The following is a 14,936-nucleotide window of genomic DNA, read 5'->3' on the forward strand; positions in this document are numbered from 1 at the left end:
TCTGCTCTGCTTTCAAGTTTAGTGTCTCAGCAAATTTGGATATTTTACAAAGTAAACCCTCATATATATCATTCATATATATTAAGAGCAGAACAAGAACCAATGCTGAGTCCTGTGGTATTCCACGTGTAACTTAATCCCAGTCTGGTTCTTTACAATACATTACGACTCTGTTTACATCCTGTAAGCCAATTACCGATCCACTCTAATACACTGCCTCATAATCCATATGCCTTCAGTTTCTTAAGTAGTTTTTCATGGGGAATTCTATCAAATCCTATTTGAAAATCAAGATAGAGAATGTCGGCGGATCTGGTTTCGTTGAATATATCACAGAATATAGAAGAAGTCCAAGAGATTTGTAAGGCAAGAACAATTGTTCCAAAAGACCGTGTTGCGCATTTTTGATAGGATTATTTATTTCTATTTGATTAACATAGTTGTCTCTGAAAACAGTTTCCAACAATTTGCACACCACTGAAGCTAAGCATATTGCCCGAAAATTTTCTGGTTGCGATTTGTTGCCATTTTTTAAGTACTGGAGTTATATTTGCTAGTTTCAACTCATGAGGGGCCTTACTATTTCTTAGTAATTTATTGAATAGCTCAGCTAATGGCTTTCATATTTCATCCACTGCTTCTTTCACCCCGGTGTTTTATTCATTTTAAGTTTACCAATGGCAATTCGTGTATCATTCTCACTAATAGTGATGTCGTTAATTATGTTTCCCTTTTCTAAGACAACAGGAAAAGCTTAAGGAAAGGAATCAGTATTTTCAACTGTAAATACTGATACAGAGGAAATGTTGAGAATTTTAACCATTTCCGTTTCATCATCGGTATGCTTTCCATTAGGCTATCTGTGACTAGTGGACGAATTGTTGATGCTATTACCTTCTTGTTTCTGATGCAGCTGAAAAATTCTTTAGGGATGGATTTACTGACATGAGCAACATGAACTTCAAAGGTTTTCTTGTTTTGATTTTTTATTCATTTATTTATGTATTTATTTATTTATTATGACAAGGAGCATCACATTTATTCAAATTGTTTTTGTTCTTTGTGACAGTGTGATTATTGTGTGAAAGTTTTTAGCCGACAGACAACGCTTAATATCTGTTCCACCATACGGGTATGGGTTTAATACTTTTAGCAAGCCATCTGTTGTACATTGAAATGCATAACTTGACTGCTTTACTGAGAATGTCTATGAATAATTTCCATGTTTCGTCAATATCTACTGTTCAGACAATGGGATTAACCAATATATATTTATATATTTTTTAATTTTTGAAAATTTACCCTTTCGTAGTCGAGCACTTTCTCGAAATTAGCTCAGGCATTTTGACCACTCAATTTAAAGTTGAATGTGACCATATAATGGTCACTAGCAAACTCTTGTTCTACCATAACATTACTTACTAAGTTTTGTGATGTGGCCAAAACCAAATCTAATATGCAATCTCTTCATATTGGACAGTCTACTAGCTGATGGAATGAACTTTCTTGCAAGCTGGTGTACAGGTCCAATCCTGTGTGTGAAGATAGTCCCTCTCATCATTTAACAACTGGTATATTAAAATCAACAACGATTACAAAATTCCGGGTGCTACACATTTGAGCAAATTGGTTGTAAAGTTGCTTTCAGTGTTACTGGACCGTGCTGGTGGACCATAAATTAACCCAAGTACTATTTTGTTATGGAATTTAGTTCTAAACTGGAGGTCAATATGGTCAATATTACCGATAGAGGGCTTAGGAACTACGACTGGATGCAGTCCTACTTTAATGTATGACATTACACTACCTCCTGCTCTATTCCTCTCAGTATTGAAAATATTGTAACCTAGTATATTGTACTCTGGTAAAAAATAGTTTGTTGTTCAGTGATGAGCCACTTACATCTTAATCTTGAGCAAGAACATGGGTCCTCTGAATCGGAAAATTTATTCCTCAAATTACGTTCATTCATGAGAAAAGCCTTAATGCCCTTGCCTCCGGTAGTCTGTCATTGTTTTATGACTTCTTATGTATAGGCCTAGTACGGTGAGTGATTTTTCGGCAGAAAAGACGTATTGCGTCATCCAAGAGACGACCAAGACGAACAGAGCCAACCGAGTTCAGATGGAGACCATCATGTGCAATAGAGGCTGCTGCCCATAGAAGTGATTCCAGGTGTCAACGAAGTCAATATCCTCCGTAAACAAAGTGATTTGATACGATTATTCAGGCTAAAAGCCTTCCTGTAGTAGTCGTTGCTTGCAGCAATTCCAGGGAGAATATCTGAAATGACTGTTCTTAATCGTTTCCTTGTAACGCTGGATCATCAACCTGAACTTGTTTAGGAGCTTTTCAGATCAGATTCGTGTTACGTCATTGGTTCCTGTGTGAATGACTGTGAGACTTTCATCATTTGCGCCCTCTGTAACAGTGTCTATGGAGTAAGTTATATCATCAAGTCCGGCACCTGAAATACAATAATACTTTCTTTTAGTTGGTTCTCTGCCGTAAAACTCCACTGGCTGTTAATGGAAGATCGATTCCCCCCCTCCCCCAGTCGAGCCTCATGAAACTCTTCTTCCGTGTTGGCTAAAATCTGGAATTTATTTTATGTGGTGACCGTTAAGATGCGTCGCGTCCTTGTCATCCTCGCACTATTTCGTACTGGCTGGAATTTGTCCAGTTCAGATGGGGGATGATTAGTTTCAGCAGCATGAGGGAGGACAACAGTGTTATCTTGGGCAACACCGGTCCTTGACCGAAAAGTGTTGCCACCTTCCACACCATTCCCGAGGTTGTTAGCTCTGTGAGTAAAGATGTTAATTTTCTTAGCTGATCCGGACAATTTTTCCTCGAGGTTATGGCAGAGGTTGCACATCCTGCAGAAAAGAGAGCGGTCAGTGAAAAAAGATCTAGTGAAACTACCGGAGCAGGTTGTGCACGTTATGTTCCTGAGCATTTTGAAATTTTGGGGGTTATTGAGAAAGCCTCTGAAAGAGAAAAATCTAAGACAAAGTTGCTGTTAAGTACAAGCACTGTATTTAAATAGGATTATGAAGCAAGTTAGCTTATCAGTACCACAAAGAGGAAATTTTACCATTTACAGCAGCTTTTTGCAAGTAACACTGATGTTGTTACTGGACTTACTGAACTGTAGAGGAAATAGGTCTGCCTTAATAATAGTAAGTACTGTAGCTACCTGCAACGAGATGTATTACCCGGTATTAATTTTGCTTAGTAGTGCTGCAAGGAATGCGAAGGTAACTGATATTTCGAATGATAAAGTAGAAATTTAGCCATCAGCTGAGGAAAATGGACATGGAAGACATCACAACACAGGGATGAGGAGGGAAATGGATACTGAATGGAAAGGGGAAGTAGTGAATAGGGAGGGGGAACAATGAATGGGAAGGGGACACGGAACTGATAGGAGAAAAAGTGAATGGAATGAACATGAATGGTGGAAAAGTGAATGGTTAGAGGGAGCAGTGAATGAAGAGGGGAAATGGTGAATGGATAGGGTAAATAGGGAAAGGGAAAGGGGAACATTGAATGGGAAGGGGAAGCAGTGAGGGGGAGGGGGAACAGTGAATAGGGAAGAGAATCGTAGAGAGGAAACAGTGTAGGGGAGAGGGACAGAGAAAGAAGGAGAATTCGGCACACACACACACACACACACACACACACACACACACACACACACACACACACACACACACACACACACACACACACACACACACACACACACACACACACACACACACACACACACACACACACACACACACACACACACAAGTAAACAAGCACAGAAGCAAACATACATAACTTTCTCCAGCTGTGTGTATTATTTTTTTTTTACCAACTTTCACCTTCATCTCTCTCTCTCTCTCTGTCTCTGTCTCTCTCTCTCTCTCTCTCTCTCTGTCCCCTAGTACTACTACTACTACTACTATTATTACTACTGCTACTACTACTACTACTACTATTAATAGTACTTCAGCTGCTGCTACTACTACTACTACTACCACTACTACTACTGCTACTACTACTACAACTGCTGCTACTGCTACTACTACTGCTGCCGCTGCTGCTGCTTCTTTCTCTTCTTCTTCTTCTTCTTTTTCTACTACTACTACTACTACTACTACTACTACTGCTACTATTACTACTACTACTACTACTACTACTACTACTTCTTCTTCTTATTCTTCTACAGCAACAACAACAACAACAACAACAACAACAACAACAACTACTACTACTACTACTACTACTACTACTACTGCTACTACTACTACTACTACTACTACTACTACTTCTTCTTCTTTTTCTTTTTCTTCTACTACTACTACTACTACCACTGCGGCCGCTGATCTACAAACTCCACTCAACGATCACCTTTCCCCTTAATAAAACACAGCAATACTAATATACGACCAATTATATTCCGACACCCTCACTCTCCGACACACGCAGCCTCAGCAGGAGTCGTTACCCCAACGATCACTTCTTTCATTGGTCTGCCTTAGTTACCTGTATACTGATTAGGGGAGTGTCCTAGTAGTCGAGTTATAACCTTTTAAATCGGATGCCTTTTTTTCTTGGTATCTCTAGACGATTTTATTCCTATCAGGAAAGACCTCTAGTAGTGAAGGAGTTAATGAAGGCTACTTGTAACTCCCCTAGTTCGTAAATTCTCCTCGAAGTTGAGTAAAGTCGTTCGAAGATACGGGAATTGATAGGGTTGAGGGAGGCATCTCTCCTTTGTTTAATTCCTGTTAAATGCATCTGTTCACAAGTATGTAATGTTCACATATACATTGGGGAGCATGCATTTAGATGGAGGTTAACTCTTTCAGCTCCTGCGATGCACTCCCAGCTCTGCCAAAACATCTCACGTTAACTTAAATAAAATACAGCATATACCTGAGATGTCCCAACTACGAGAAGGTTAATGTTACTAATATTAACACTCTTGGGATCTTATCTTGGCCAGAATAAACCCGTATATATTGCGTTACCCATAATAAAGCATGAGTGTTGGTCCGGCCAGGAATATCTTTAACTGCTTTTTATTTTTACTGCTTCTGTGCATCGCCCCTTACAATTAGTCTTTTTTTTTTCATGTTTGTTATCATACCGTATGTATGTTTGCACAGTGAGTGGACGTGGTGCAACTCAGGTGTGTGTGTGTGTGTGTGTGTGTGTGAGTGCACATGCGAAAGTACATGCCTTGAAGAACAGTATATGGGACCTGTGCCAAAACAGTCAAATAGCTTGGAGGAATAGAGCTGTGTCATTACAGCGTGAGAGGGTAAAATTGACGGATATCATTGCTAAAATTTCAGGGCATAAATCTGCTTATAGTGAAGGTAAGATAAATGAAAGAATAGCCGTGGAACAGGTAAATGTCAGTATCTGGCAAATGTTGAAAAAGGTCTGTGTCCAGGCCTGTAGTGTATGTGTGGACGAAAATCTTATATTCGCAGTAAAGCACATGGTCTAGTGGGGGAAAAAAAAATGTGTGGCATTTTTGGCCTTGGAGAAGGCACGTAACAGAAGAAACAGTGCTTAGTTATAGGAAAAAGTAGTAGATACGTAAAGGAAGTGGAAATTATATTGGGCTAGTCGGCCGAAGTAAGCTTATTTGTACCACGAGCACCCGGATGGAACAGAGATCTGAATGCTGAGGATGCAAGAAGGAGTGTCAGCGCCCACAATAACGTATGATTGTGAGGCATGGGAGCAGTGGAAATGATAGTGTAAAGGGATGATTTGGGCTGTGCCGCCTGAGTAGAGTAAGACGTCGGGTAAAGATATTTGTGAGAGAAGAGAACTCAGGAAATCTATTGCTCAGAGGATAGGATATATATATGTGTGTGTGTGTGTGTGTGTGTGTGGTCATAAATCTGGAGCGTTTGTGTTGCCTGAAGTGCATGAGTGAACACCGGGGAACGTGCGCCTCTGTGTGTACGTGTGCGCTTGTATCTTGTTGTTATATCCATGTGTGTGTGTGTGTGTGTGTGTGTGTGTGTCTGTGTGTGTGTGTGTGTGAGTTTCTTGCTTAGTTATGAAAATTGATTGTTTAGCATGCATCCGAGTATGTGTGTGCGTGTGTGTGTGTGTGTGTGTGTGTGTGTGTGTGTGTGTGTGTGTGTGTGTGTGTGAGAGTTTCTTGCTTAGTTATGAAAATTGATTGTTTAGCATGCATCCGAGTATGTGTGTGTGTGTGTGTGTGTGTGTGTGTGTGTGTGTGTGTGTGTGTGTGTGTGTGTGTGAGAGAGAGAGAGAGTTTCTTGCTTAGTTATGAAAATTGATTGTTTAGCATGCATCCGAGTATGTGTGTGTGTGTGTGTGTGTGTGTGTGTGTGAGTTTCTTGCTTAGTTATGAAAATTGATTGTTTAGCATGCATCCGAGTGTGTGTGTGTGTGTGTGTGTGTGTGTGTGTGTGTGTGTGTGTGTGTGTGTGTGTGTGTGTGTGTGTGTGTGCATTCTGGGCGTGTCTCGGATGCTGTGTGTTTGTCCGTGCTGGTGACTTTTTTTTTTTTAATGCAATAGAGAAGGAACCAAAGGCCAAGAGCCCGCAAACTGTTCCATCCAAGAAAAAAAAGAACAAAAACAATACAAAAGAGAGCCAAATTCAAGATCCGTTTATTTCGATTTGCCTCTTTTTTTATGCGAGGAACAACGAGCCAAAGGCCACGAGCCCACAAACTGTTCCTTCCAAGAGAAAAACAAAAAACAAGAGAGTGCCAAATTCAAGATCCGATCATTTCGAGATGCCTGGACACACTACCTTTGAAAGACTGGAGATCTTAGGAAGTAGGAAATACAGACAGAGGGAGACAGTTCCAGAGTTGACCTGTTGCATAAATGAAGGACTGGGAGTAACGGTTAACTCTTGCATTAGAGAGTTGGACAGAAAGGGGATGAGAGTTTGCTGCTAGACGGGTGTTACGTGCCCCTCGTAGAGGTGGAGGGATGCAAGCAGACAGTTCAGAGGAGCAGTGACAATTGAAGTAGCGATAGAAAAGAGATAAAGATGCAACAGTGCGGCGAAGAGACAGAGGTTGAAGGGAGTCAGTAAGAGGAGGAGCGTTAATGAGATAAAAAGCCTTTGACTCCACGTTATTGAGAAGAGCTGTATGTGGGGAACCTCCCCACACATGAGAGTTGTATTCCACACAGGGGAGGATAAAACTCGTGTATAGAGTCAACAATTGTGCAGGAGTAAAGAAGGAACGGAGTCGGCTTAGCTCACCTAATCTCTTGGAAGCTGATTTTACAAGAGATGTAATATGATCTTTCCAAGATAAGTCCCGAGTAAATGAAACCCCAAGCATGTTTAAGGATGATGCGGGATTAAGCTGAATATTATTAAACATTGGTGGGTACACCTGTGGAAGATTTTGACGGGTTGATAGGTGTAAGAACTGAGTCTTTGGTGCAATAAAAACAAGATTATTTCTTACCCAAGTCAGAGATACGAGCCAAGTCAGACATTAAGTGTGCCATAGCCTCATCCCTTGTTTCTTGAAATAACTGCTGTGATGGGCGTTGCGGGAACTGAATGGAAAGGTGAAGGGTGGAGTCATCAGCATATGAGTGGATAGGATTAGTGGTACAGCCCAGAAGATCACTGATGAATCAAAGGAAGAGGGTTGCAGATAGGACAAAGCCCTGAGGAACACCGCTGTTGATAGATCTAGGAGAAGAATGATGGCCGTTTACAACAGCGGCTATAGAACGACCACGATGGAAGCTAGAGATGAAGGTACAGATAGAAGGATAGAAACCGTAAGAGGGCAGTTTGGAAATTAAAGATTTATGCCAGACTCGATCGAATGCCTTTGAGATGTCCAGTGCAACGGCAAAGCTTTCACCAAAGTACCGAAAGGCGGATGACCAGAAGTCTGAAAGGCAGGTGAGAAGATTGCCAGTGGAGAATCCCTGACAGAACCCATACTGACGATCAGAAAGAAGGTTGTGATAGGAAAGATGCTTTAAAATTTTTCTGATCAGAATTGACTCAAAAACCTTTGAGATACTGGATGATAAAGCAATTGGACGATAGTTAGAGGGTTGAGAATGGTCACCCTTCTTTGGAACTGGCTGAATGAGAGCAAACTGCTAGCAAGAAGGAAAGGTACAAGTTGATATACAAAGGCGAAAGAGTTTGCCTAGGCATGGTGTAAGCACAGAAGCACAGTTCTTGAGAACAACATGAGGGACTCCATCAGGCCCATATGCCTCGTTAGAACTGAGGCCCGTGATGGCAGAAAATACATCGTCTGAAGAAATTTTGAAGTCAGCCATGAGGAAATCAGAGGGGGGAAGTGATGGAGGAACAGTACCAGAATCGTCTAAGGTGGAATTGGAGGAGAAAGTCTGAGCGAAGAGATCTGCTTTGTCAGTAGAATAAATAGCTACAGAGCCATCAGAATAGAAAAGAGGAGGGAAGGATTATGAGGTAAAGTTGTTAGAAGGTCTTTTGGCAAGGTGCCAGAAGGAGCAGGAAGAATTCGAGTTGGAGAGTTGTGAGTATTTAGTACGGATGAAATTGTTTTTAGCAGAGCAAAGAACAGAGTTAGCACGAGTCCGGGAAGAAACAAAAAAGATGTGATTCAGGGATTGGTTGGCTCTTGTACCTTTTGTAGGCCTTCTCCTTGTTGCGGACAGTATTAGAACAAGCGTGATTAAACCAAGGCTTTCTTGCATTAGTCAAAGAATATGAGAAAGGAATGTATGCTTTCATGCCCAAGAGAATAATCTCAGTAATACATAAGACACACTCAGATGGCTCCCGGCCATAGAAGCAATAATCATTCCAGGGAAAATCAAAGAAGTACTGCCTGAGGACCTCCCAATCCTCAGCTCCAAAGTGCCACAGACGACGTTTCTTTGGAGGGTCCACAGGCTGCACCAGAGCAGTAGGACAGGTTAAGGTAATAAGAGTGTGATTGGAGAAACCCAACGAAGAGGAAAGATTAACAGGATAAGCAGAAGGATTAGTTGTAAGGAAGAGGTCAAGTATGTTGGAGCTTTCTCCAAGACGGTCAGGGATACACTATACAATATGCTCTAGGTCATTCAGAATAGAAAAGATGTAGGCTTGTTCACCAGGAGGATCAGTGAAAGGAGAGGAGGGCCAAAGGTGGTGGTGCACATTGAAATCTCCTAGAATGGAGATTTCAGAGAAAGGAGAATTGGATAGGATGTGTTCCATCATAAAAGTTAGATAGTCGAAGAATTTTTCATAGTTAGTAGAATTCCGAGATAAGTAAACAGTGCAGATATAATTATTTGGTCAGAGAATGACAGGAAAGCCGAAGTGTTCTGTGCTTGCAGTACGTTTTTTTGTTTGCTGTTGTGTTTGTGTTTGTGTTTGCTTATAGTGTTCTGTGTTTGCATGTGTGCTTGTATCTGAATGGTAGCTTGGGCTTGCATGTGCACATGTGTTTGCTTATCTGTTTATGTTTCAGTACCTGTTTGTACTCGTGCCCGTGTTTACACGTATGCTTGCACTTGCGTGCTTGCATGTGTTCGTGAGTTTCCGTGTTCACTTATTTCTTGAAGTGTACTTGTGTGTGCCTGTGTACTTTTGTTCTTCTGAATGCTTGTACTGCGTGTGCATGATTGTATGCATATTCGTGTTTTCGTGTGTGCTTTTGTTCTCGTGTATCGTGTGTGTGCCTGGCTATGCGTGTACACATGAACTGCGTGTGTACTGCTGTGCTTCAATTTGTTTTTACTTCCACTTTGTGCTCGTGTTGCGTGTAATGCTTGTGCTTGCGTGTGTGTATGTTCGCATGAGCTCTTGTAAGCGTTTGTCCTTGTTTGTGTGTTTGTTTCTGTGTATATTGTTATGTTGTCTCATGCCTCGAATGTTTGATCCTTGTGTGTGTGTTGTGTTATGTTTGACTCGGCGTGTGCAGCTATTGTTCTCTGCTTGACTCTGTTTAGCTTATTCTGAGGCATTGTGTCGTTACGACCGTGCCTTTGTATTTGATCTGAACCGGGGCATTCACAACTGGCAAGACGTGGAATTTGTGTGTGTGTGTGTGTGTGTGTGTGTGTGTGTGTGTGTGTGTGTGTGTGTGTGTGTGTGTGTGTGTGGTGTGTGTGTGTGTGTGTGTGTGTGTGTGTGTGTGTGTGTGTGTGTGTGTGTGTGTGTGTGTGTGTGTGTGTGTGTGTGTGTGTGTGTTTTACAATCTCAAAACAATGGCAAGGAGTTCTAAACTGCCATACATTCCGCCTTGATTTACACAGTGCGTGCTGTACATATCATAATTATTTGGTGCTTGTAAGTCAGTAGTGCGTATTAAAAACAACTTGGAATTAGTCTCATGTTTTCGTTACTCTGAATTATCAGACTCTGCCTGAGGAGACTTAACCCCCAATTCTTAACGAAATATTATCCATTAGACACCTTAAAATTATCTTGTATATTACTGATGCAAGTTATGTCGATATGAAAAAGATATAAATACTAGAGGTCCCTCCAAAGGGGAAATCACACCAGCCATGAGCCGATGCATATCTAGTGCGGCTAGGAGTGTGACCTTGACCTTGACCTACTTTCACCAGTTTCGATGTTGAAGGAAATGTTCATCCCTACTACACACTTCTGTAAAATTTTGTGAATATATCTTGAGCGGTTGCGAAGTTATCGTGCTAACAGACACACAGACAGACAGACAAACTGAAAACCAAACGTAGGAGATTTTCATCCCTACTACACACCTGTAGAGTTTTGTGGTGATATCTTGAGCGGTTGCGAAGTTATCGTAGTAACAGATATGCAGACCTTGTCCTACCTTCACCAAGTTCAAACCCGTGATCGACTTTTTTTCTGCTGCACACCTGTAAAATTTTGTGATGATATCCTGAACGGTTGCGAAGTTATCGTGCTAACAGACACAGACAGACAAAATGAAAACAATACCAGTTCGCTATCGCGGCCGGTGAAAATGCAAAGAAACATTATTGTTTCTCATGCAAACTGAATGGCGTGGGACTACTGGGTGTACTGGATCTCGGAAAAGAAAACAGCCTCCTTGTGTGTGTGTGTGTGTGTGTGTGTGTGTGTGTGTGTGTGTGTGATTTAACCTTTGACCCCATAAAATGAGCAAGGTGTTTAGGAGCATTTTCTTTTGGAACATAATTGCTAGGTCTGAAGTTAATTGGTTAAGAAATAAGATAATGGCATCAAAGTGAAAAGGATTTGAAAGAATGAAAGAGGAAAGTTTTAACGATAAATTTCTGAAACATATCTGTCCTTTCTGTATCGTTGGAATCCAGTTTGAACACATTTAACGATTTCAGGCTTTCCAGGGGTGGTTGTAAAAAATGAAAGGCTTAGGCTCACCCACTTTTAATTATACGGCCATAAGTGCAAGAAAGCTCCCTATGCCCACAACAAAGCTCCCTGTCCAGACGACAAGAATACTACTTTGAAACCTACGGGTACACACTGATCTGATCTATAGCATTATTGATCCTTTGGGTAGCGGTAGTTCATTGACTGACTCTACATCTGTTTGGATAGATCTGCTCTATATGTATGTCTGTGTGAGTATGAGGTATATATGACGGCTCTGTATGTATGCCTTCTGTGTATAGAGATGATATAGGAACTGTATGCAGTGTGTGTATATACCCTTAGATGTGTTTTTCTCCTTTCAGTACACTGTGACATTTGTTTTATGTTTTTTCTTTATTTATGTTACCTCCATACAACATTATGAGTTTAGGAAGCCTCTAGGATGAATTGGATAGATGCAATAATTATTTAACCACTTCAAGGTAATTTCCTATTGTACCTGATTCTTGCTATAGGCCAGGAGCATTAGCTCAGATTCGAAGGGAACTTAAAAAAAAAATCGAGAAAGCTGATTTTTTTCAGGAAAGCTACTTGGAAGCATGCTAAGTCGAAATCCACGAACATTATAAACATTCCACATGAGCTAGTCGCGTGGGACGAAAATCCAAGATGGCCACCAACGGCATGGGACGCTTATATACTGTAACTTTGGAACCAGAAGTCACAGATGGATATGTGATACGTCGTTTTAAGGATTTGGGGGAATAAGAATCCATTTTTACTATTATTTCAATGATTTATTGGTGTATGTTCAAGGTATGATCAACGTAATGTACTGTTTTAAACAAAATGGTAAAACCAGCAAATTTAAAGTCAACAACCAGCACTAACTTTTGCCAGCAGTACTTATTGAACTACTTGTAGATCAAACATTTTTTTTTTTTAGTATTATAACTAGTTACGGTCACAATTATAGCATGGGGACTCAGTATCTTCTCCATCAGGTGGGCATGAATTAGCACAAGATTGGCCAGTACATGAGGAACACATAGGTGTACAGTTGAGTCCCGCTTTCCGACATTTGCATCTCTTGCCACACATTTGTTTACACCCACATGACACAAGGAGAAGAACATGCTTTGTTCCTACTGGTCTGTCGGTCCAAATGGGATTGAACATTTCCCCTGGAAGCTCCCAACCCCAGTCAGTAGTATTTAGATCCTCAGCATTGCCCAACCAATCCTGAACTGCGAAGTAGGCTCGATATTAGTGATACTTTGCAGCTGAGGATGTAGGAGGTAGGCTCTGAAATTGGAAGTTGCTGGATGTTTTGCTCATCCTCTGCATGTACTGCACAAATCTCAGCTTATCAAGTGTTGTACATGTCGGACTGGCATTATATAACTTCAGTAAGAATATTTCCCCCACTCTGGTTACTTCTTCATGGCTGGCATCGCACTTCTTAAACACATCCAACGTCCTCCAATCCTCGCTTTCCAAGACTATCATGGCCCTCCTTTTTGCCAGTGCCATATAAGGCAGAGACTGTGTCACATCCCGTGATAGCGTGTGCCATCAATAAGTGTTGTCAGGTGTGTGGATGCATTGCCTGCTGGATGCTGTGTATGCAATAAACAAAGTCTCTTGCATACTGCATGTAGAGATTGTCTGTTGTGGCCCTATCAACCAACATGACAAGCAGATCTGTATCCTTTGCCACAAGTACAACAGATCGTGCGATATTCCCAGCAAATGCCAATGCTGTGGTACTTATTATGTAGTCAGCATCAGCCTGACCTTGACAGAAAGCAACGCCTTCAGATGTAAGCCGGTCCTTCAGCCTATTGATTAACCGTGACTTGTTGTTACAATTTGCTAAAATCGAGCGTTGATTGCCCGTGACTGATGTGTTGAAATCAAACACTGTCTGCAGAGACATTTGGATCAATGCGGCGATTCTGTTCAGCTACGTTGGTTGACAGGGTAAGATTTGTGAAGCCACCAAAGCAGACAGTGCATTCTTTGCCATAGTTATCGATAACGTGTTTCACACAGCTGCCACACACATCACCATACGTGCAGTCCACAGGCCATGTCACATTTTGCAGCAAATGTCCTTCATCCATCACATAGTATGGGTTCTTAAGAGCTTCTTTGGATACTGGGACTACTGGGGCTATCAGCATCTTGGCAGAACCACTTTTGTTGTTTTTTCGCATTGTACCTTTGTCAAATAATGCTGGTGGCTGTTTGCTAAACTCATGTTTAATGTGATTCTTCATATCTGATCGGTTCTTTATGACACATGAGACCAGCCAGAAGAGTAGTGTGGGGTCGACGTCAATTGTCTTTTGCCACGGACATTGGCAGTAGAGGTTACAGCACAAATAGATATAACCTTGTCAGTCCTTTTGAGCTTAACATGAGCGTAGTTCAGGCCGGTGATACGTGTCGCTGCCTCCTCACCTGGTTTGACTGTCCAGTCTGCATTAGCACAAATAGATGCCACGAGCCCAGCATCAACGCACACCAGTCTCTTGCGGTATTCACCTCTGTAGGCAAATGGCGAATGTATGATAGGTAATTCCCAAAGATGAGAAAGTGTCTGCTATCACACGCAATTGTGGATTCCCGGAGGTCTGTGTGTTGGCCAACTGTATGAGAATATAGACCAAAGAAAGCATCTAGTGACTCACAAACAGGAGCTGCTTGTGGCAGGACGTGACCATCTCGGATTATGTACTGTCAGTAATTCAACGACCATGTGCTAGACCTCCATGTGTCTTCAGTATTCGCATCAACACCTGTTCAATTGTCTGGTCAGTGAAGCCTCTAGACCAGAACCTGTGGGTTCCTCGGATGATCCAGTACCCACAGACTGTGTACCTCTCATACTGCTCCTTGTGCATCAGGTTAGATAGCTGCTTCATCTGGTCTAGATAAAGTCTAGTACACTTTTGCGTATGCAGTATGTACCCCAGAATGAAAGACAGTGATCATCTTTGAGATGCAAAACAGATGTAGTTCCCTGTCACCAGTGTGTTCAGCACAGATGAACAGCAACAAAATGTGCACTATTGTCATGTATTCAATCCATAGTTTCCCATTTCTCCTGTACAGAGATAACTCCTGCTCAAGATCATTTAAGATCTGAGTAAAGTAAGTGACAACATGTTTATGGAGAACATTGTCTTGTGGGTATTCCTTTTTTAGGAGAATCTCATGCAGGGTTCTGAGTTTTTTCAAGTTCACTCTATATAAACAGTTTGATGTATCAAGCATCTCAGATACAACCGAGGCGGAAGAAAACGTGTGCACGTAGAGCACAAGCGTGTGCATGACCTGTCAACATTTACTTTAATGTGTTGGGTGCATAGACAGAAGGTAAACGTACCAGAAGTTTTGACATCATATGTTCACTGTTGTCCATGTCAGAAAATTTGGGATATTTAGATGTGTCATACATGATGGTCTTTGGCCATCAATAAGAGATGCAGCCATGTCTATAACATCCTCTGGTTTCAAACCTGTTGCTTTGTAACCCTCCCTCAGTATCCTCTTACCTTCATCTGGAAATGTGCATATGTACAGTCCCCGACAAAACCG

At 41.5% G+C, this 14,936-nt stretch overlaps 1 protein-coding gene across 1 annotated transcript in view; it reads left to right on the forward strand.

The window, feature by feature from the left end:
* LOC145404692 (soluble guanylate cyclase 89Db-like) overlaps nucleotides 1–14,936 on the forward strand; it is a 151,055-nt gene that overhangs the window by 47,208 nt on the left and 88,911 nt on the right. The gene's annotated exons all lie outside the window — the stretch shown is intronic.

This window comes from Coenobita brevimanus, chromosome 64, assembly GCF_032717465.1.
Source record: "Coenobita brevimanus isolate Jiangsu-jjx chromosome 64, ASM3271746v2, whole genome shotgun sequence".
Classification (NCBI taxonomy): Eukaryota; Metazoa; Arthropoda; class Malacostraca; order Decapoda; family Coenobitidae; genus Coenobita; species Coenobita brevimanus.